The sequence below is a fragment of the Narcine bancroftii genome, chromosome 6 (assembly GCF_036971445.1).
Source record: "Narcine bancroftii isolate sNarBan1 chromosome 6, sNarBan1.hap1, whole genome shotgun sequence".
Classification (NCBI taxonomy): domain Eukaryota; kingdom Metazoa; phylum Chordata; class Chondrichthyes; order Torpediniformes; family Narcinidae; genus Narcine; species Narcine bancroftii.
The window spans coordinates 30,903,981-30,911,200 of NC_091474.1; positions in this window are offsets into that span (position 1 = coordinate 30,903,981).

Here is a 7,220-nt window from a genome sequence, read left to right on the forward strand (position 1 = left end):
TTACCACATTTTCAAAATTATTATGAGGCAGCCTAACCTAAATTTATTAGTTAATTGATAGATTTGGTACGGCCTCCTAGTTGGGCTAAAATTGAGATGGCAAGTATTTCTGAATTTGAAATACATCAATTTTTGTTTAGGTGGAATATAAATTTGTTACAACAATATAATGTGCCTATACTAAAACATTTAATAAAGTTATGGATAAAGAAAAATAAAATGATAGGCTCTAGGGGTAAATTATTGGCTTTGACTCCACTGTATAATAATCAACATTTCTTTTTCAATACATAATCAAAGTTTACTGCATTGGAGATTTAAAGGTGTGAAAAATTTGGGAGATTGTTTTAAAGAGGGCAAGTTTTTATCTTTTAATCAGATGAGGGAAGATTTTGGTATTGATAAGAATTCTTTATATCTTTATTATCAAATTCGATCTCTGGTAAATTGTATGTTTGGTAGAGATGTGATTTTACCTGAAATGACTAAACTTGAGACTTCTTATGAAGGTACCAGAGAAGGGTTATATTTCATTTATGTATCAAATATTACAAGATGGTATGGATAAAAAAGGTTGAGATAGATCTAAAATTAAATGGGAAGTGGATATTGGTTTTACTTTTTCTGAAGATGATTGGTTAGATATCTGTTATGATAGTGTAACTAGATTGATAAATGCACGTTATGCAATGATTAATTACAATTTTTTACATCAATTATATTTGACACCTGAAAAATTTTTTAAAATGTGGATTTAATGAATCAGATATGTGTTTTAGATGTGCTGATACGGTTGAAACTTTTTTTTCATGCTGTTTGGTATGTATACATATACAATCTTTTTGGAAGAAAATTCAATTGTTTTTAGAATATCTGTATAAGATTAAAATAGTTTTAAATTCAACAGTATTTTTATTGGGTAGTTTACAACCTCTGAAAGGTTTGGGATTAGATAAATTCCAGCTTGCTTTTGTATATTTAGCTTTATCCATAATGAATACCCACACTCCTGTTCGGCTCCGAATCATGGGTCCTCTACCGGCACCACCTACGGCTCCTAGAACGCTTCCACCAGCGTTGTCTCCGCTCCATCCTCAACATCCATTGGAGCGCTCACAACCCTAACGTCGAGGTACTCGAGATGGCAGAGGTCGACAGCATCGAGTCCACGCTGCTGAAGATCCAGCTGCGCTGGATGGGTCACGTCTCCAGAATGGAGGACCATCGCCTTCCCAAGATCGTATTATATGGTGAGCTCTCCACTGGCCACCGTGACAGAGGTGCACCAAAGAAAAGGTACAAGGACTGCCTAAAGAAATCTCTTGGTGCCTGCCACATTGACCACCGCCAGTGGGCTGATAACGCCTCAAACCGTGCATCTTGGCGCCTCACAGTTTGGCGGGCAGCAGCCTCCTTTGAAGAAGACCGCAGAGCCCACCTCACTGACAAAAGGCAAAGGAGGAAAAACCCAACACCCAACCCCAACCAACCAATTTTCCCTTGCAACCGCTGCAATCGTGTCTGCCTGTCCCGCATCGGACTGGTCAGCCACAAACGAGCCTGCAGCTGACGTGGACTTTTTACCCCCTCCATAAATCTTCGTCCGCGAAGCCAAGCCAAAGAAAAAAAAGAAAAAAAAAAGAGAAAAAAATAATGAATAAATGTATTGCTAGTACGTGAAAAGATACAAAAATTATTGATATTAATAGATGGCATAATGAGATGAAATATTGTTTAATAATGGAAAAATTATGTATGTTTCACATGATAATTATTTTTTTCTTAACAAGTGGCTGTTATACTCGGAATATTTACATTTCAATTTATATTGTTTAGATATTAATATGTATATTTAACTTTTTAATATTCTTTCTTTTTTCTTATGGCTCTCCTTAGGAGAGTTGGTTGAAGGGGGGGGGGGTTCTTTTTTTCTCTATATAAAAAAAACATTCATGTTTAAATGCTGTATATGTCATGTATTGTTTTTTGAACAAATAAATAAAGTTTTTTTTTTAAATTTTCATTGTGTCTGTAATCACATATTCAAAATTGCTTCCTTCTGGTAACCTCAGTCTGTTTCCCAATTTGTCCTTCAAGTAGGTTTTCAGTTGGTGGTATGCAAACATTGTACCATGAGTTATACCATATTTATCCTTCATTTGTTCAAAAAATAATAATTTATTTCCCAAAAAACTATTTTCTATTCTTTTGATCCCTTTTTTCTCCCATTCTCTAAAGGAAAGGTTATCTGTGGTGAAAGGGATTAGTTGATTTTGCGTCAATATTAATTTTGGTAGTTGATAATTTGTTTTATTTCTTTCTACGTGAATCTTCTTCCAAATATTGAGCAGATGGTGAAGAACTGGTGAATTCCTATGTTGCACCAGCTTTTCATCCCACTTATATAGTATATGTTCAGGTACCTTCTCCCCTATTTTATCTAGCTCTGGTTTTTCCCGTGTGTGATAAAAATCTGATGGGTATCTTAATTGTGCTGCTCTATAATAATTCTTAAAGTTTGGTAGCTGTAAGCCCCCTAGTTTGTACCATTCTGTTAATTTATCTAGTGCTATCCTCGGTTTCCCCCCTTTCCATAAGAATTTCCTTATTATTTAGCTCCTTGAAGAATTTCTCTGTTAGGTGAATTGGTAACGATTGAAATAGGTATTGAATCCTTGGGAAGATGTTCATTTTAATACAATTTACCCTTCCTATCAGTGTTAGTGGTAAGTCTTTCCAATGTTCTAAGTCATCTTGTAATTTCTTCATTAATGGCTGATAATTTAGTTTGTATATATGCCCTAGATTATTATCTAATTGTATACCTAAGTATCGAATTGCTTGTGTTTGCCATCTAAATGGTGATTCTTTCTTAAACTTTGCAAAATCCGCATTATTCATTGGCATTGCTTCACTTTTATTTGCATTGGTCTTGTACCCTGATACTTCTCCACATTCCTTCAATTTCTTATGTAATTCTTTTATTGATATTTCTGGTTTTGTTAAGTATACTATGATGTCATCTGCAAATAGACTGATTTTATATTCCTTCTTTTTGATTTTTATCCCTCTTATTTTATTTTCTGTTCTTATCAGTTCTGCCAGTGGTTCTATAGCTAACACGAACAGTGAGGGAGATAGTGGACATCCCTGCCTAGTTGATCTGCTTAATTTAAATTGGCTTGATATATATCCATTTACTGTCACCTTTGCCAATGGTCCCTTATATAATGCTTTAATCCAATTAATATATTTCTCTGGTAAGTTGAATTTTTGTAGTACTTTGAATAATTCCATTCTACTCTGTCAAAGGCTTTCTCTGCGTCTAAGGCAACTGCCACTGTTGGCGTCTTGTTTCCTTGTACTGCATGGATTAAATTAATGAACTTACAGATATTGTCTGTTGTTTGTCTTCTCTTAATAAATCCAGTTTGATCTAGTTTTACTATTTTTGGTACACAGTCGGCCAATCTGTTTGCTAATAGTTTAGCTATTATCTTATAATCTGAGTTAAGTAGATATATTGGTCTATACGATGCTGGTGTTAGTGGATCTTTCCCCATCTTTGGTATTACTGTAATTATTGCTGTTTTGCTTGAATCTGGCATGTTTTGTGTTTCTTCAATCTGGTTCATTACTTCCAGGAGTGGAATTAATCCTCTCGTGGCATTTTATTGTTCGGAAGTTTAAAAAAAATATATATATCCTGTATTTTCTCCATTTCAAATGATTTTATTAATTTATTTTGCCCCTCTTGCAATTTCGATAGTTCAATTTTAGCTAGAAACTCATCTATTTTGTCTTCATTCCCTTCGTTCTCAGTTCGATATAGTTTCTCTAGAATTCCTTGAAGTTTTCATTGATCTCTGTTGGGTTATATGTAATTTGTTTGTCCTTTTTCCTTGATGCCAATACTGTTCTTTTAGATTGTTCTGTCTTAAGCTGCCAAGCTAGTATTTTATGCATTTTTTTCTCCTAGCTCATAATACTTCTGTTTTGTCTTCATTATGTTCTTCTCCACCTTGTATGTTTGTAGTGTTACATATTTTATTTTTTTATCTGCCAATTCTCTTCTTTTTGTTGTATCTTCCCTTATTGTTAATTGTTTTTCTGTACTTGCTATTTCCCTTTCCAGCTGTTCTATTTCCCGATTGTAGTCCTTCTTCATCTTAGTTACATAACTTATTATCTCCCTTCTGATGAAGGGTTTCATTGCATCCCATAGTATAAATTTATCTTTCACTGATTCCGTATTTATTTCAAAGTACATTTTAATTTGGTGCTCAATGAATTGTCTAAAATCCTGTCTTTTAAGTAGCATGGAGTTTAATCTCCATCTATACATTCTCGGTGGGATGTCCTCCAACTCTATTGCTAATTACAGGGGTGAGTGATCCGATAACAATCTAGCTTTATATTCCATTTTCCTAACTCTCCCTTGGATGTGGGCTGACAACAGGAACAGGTCTATCCTTGAGTTTGTTTTATGTCTACCCAAATAATTTAAGTATTCCTTCTCCTTTGGGTGTTGATCCTCCATATATCCAAAAGTTGCATCGATTTAACCATAAATTTGGTTACTTTGTTCTTTCTGCTAGTCTTTTTTCCAGTTTTATCCATATTTGAGTCCAAATTAAGGTTAAAGTCCCCTCCTATCAGTATATTCCCCTGTGTATCTGCAATCTTCAAAAAGATATCTTGCATAAATTTTTGATCATCTTCATTAGGTGCATATACATTGAGTAAATTCCAAAATTCTGAATATATCTGACACTTTATCATTACATACCTCCCTGCTGGATCTATTATTTCCTCCTCTATTTTGATTGGTACATTTTTATTGATTAATATAGCTACTCCTCTGGCTTTTGAATTATATGATGCTGCTGTTACGTGCCCTACCCAGTCTCTCCTTAATGCCTTGTGTTCCACTTCAGTTAGATGTGTTTCCTGCATGAATGCTATATCAATTTTTTTCTTTCTTCAGTAAATTTACAGCCTCTTCCTTTTGATTTGGTTATGTATTCTGTTAATATTTATAGTCATATAATTCAACATGGCCATTTCATACTTTGTTTACCTCATTTCTGCTTCCTTGTCAACACCTTTCCCCCCATATACATTTCTGTTTTTTTTAAACACACTATAAGACAACACTTCTAAAACATAATATATTTCCACTATTCCCACATCTAAAATTCCCTTAACTCCAAATGTTTCCCCCCCCCCTCTCTGAGTTGCCCCTTGTCCCTTGCCGGGCAACCACAATTCCCCTCTCCATTTGGATTGTGAACCCGCTCGCAAGCGTCTACTGATTTCGCAGTGACTGTTATTCTCTCCCACCCAGCTCCCTCCAGAAAAGATTTTTATCTTCACATATAACAAAGCTCACCCTCTTAATTCCACCCCCCTTGCTTCCTTTCTTCTCCTTCTTAGTTCTTACTTATACATTATTTTTCTTCTTTATATGAAGTTTGCCGTCATTCTTGTTCTTGTTACATCTCTTCATCTCTCTGTCTGTTTTGCAGGAGTTCTGCAAATTTTCGTGCTTTCTCTGGATCCGAGAACAGTCTGCTTTGTTGCCCCGGGATAACTATTTTAAGCGCCGCTGGATATCTTAACATAAATTTATAGCCTTTCTTCCATAGGATCGATTTTGCTGCGTTAAACTCGTTCCTCTTCTTCTGGAGCTCAAAACTTATGTCTGGGTAGAAATTTTTTTGACCTTTGTATTCCAGTGGCTTTTTATCTTCTCTCATTTTTTTCATTGCCTTCTCCAATATATTTTCTCTTGTGATATATCTCAGGAATTTTACTAAAATGGATCTTGGTTTTTGTTGTGACTGTGGTTTCGGGGCTAATGTTCTGTGTGCCTTTTCTATTTCCCTTCCTGTATTTCTGGCATTCCTAGGACCCTGGGGATCCATTCTTTTATAAATTCTTTCATATCTTTGCCTTCTTCATCTTCCTTTAAGGCCCACTATCTTTATATTGTTTCTCCTATTATAGTTTTCCATTATATCCATCTTCTGAGCTAACAGCTCCTGTGTTTCTTTAACTTTTTTATCAGATTCTTCCAATTTCCTTTTTAAGTCGTCCACTTCCATTTCTATGGCTGTTTCTCGTTCTTCCACCTTGTCTACTCTTTTCCCTATTTCTGTCATGACCATCTCTAATCTACTCACTTTTTCTTCTGTACCTTTTATTCTTCTTTTTATTTCATTAAATTCTCGTGTCTGCCATTCTTTTACTGCTTCCGTATATTCAAAAAAATTCCTATCTATGTACAGTCCATTCCCTTTATCTTCTATTTCTCTGCATTCTCCCTCCTCTTCCCTTGTGTCCACTCCAGGACCTGTGTCCTCTTCCTTGTATCTGTGTCTCCTCCGACTTTCTTGTTGGGCTGTTTATCTCAGTTTGCTGGGGTTTTTTTTATGGTGTCTTGATGTTGGTCCTCTTCCTCTGGGCTGGTCATCTGCTGTGTCTCTGATTTCCTTTTTTCATTCTCCTCCCTCCCATTCCCATTATTTTATATATCTTCCCACTGGGAGCCCTGCTGTCGGGTCTTTCTCAGCTGTTCAAGCTGTGGAGTTCCACTCCACAGCTGGTCCCCCCTCCCGTCGGTGTAGTCTTTGTGCGGTTGCGCACCTCTGTTTGGCTCCTTGTAGTCCTGCGTTCGGTGGGTCGTGACCCTTCGGGGTTTCCACTGACCTCGGAGTGGGCTCCTCTTTCCACGGCCGGTCCCTGCTTCTTTGTACAGGTAAGGCCTTCACCTTTCTCTTCTGACGTCTTTCCTTCTTCTTTTCTTCCTGTTGTTTTTGGCTTTTCTTTCTTTGGTGCCATTTCCTCCACACCTTTGTTTTTTTTTATTTGTTGTGGTTTGTGTGTCTGTAGCTTTGCTTTTTTACTTTTATCCTTCTTTTCTGGAGAGGGCTGGTCTCCTACCGGCCACTCTCCATCACGTGACTCCTCCCTAACCAGTATAATTGAAGTACATGGTAAATTGCTACATAGTAATGGGTTAATGAATACATAATGAATAGTACATAGGCATATTTTCCATGATTACTTAACCCTTAGTTCCATCAAGGTGTAACCCCCCCACAATTCCTGTTCAGTATCGGTCTTCGGCTCGGTTCTTGGAGTCGGATGCTTTCTGAGGACCTGCTTTTGGGGGATCTCTACACAATTAGATTTGTAGTTACAATGGATCCAATTTA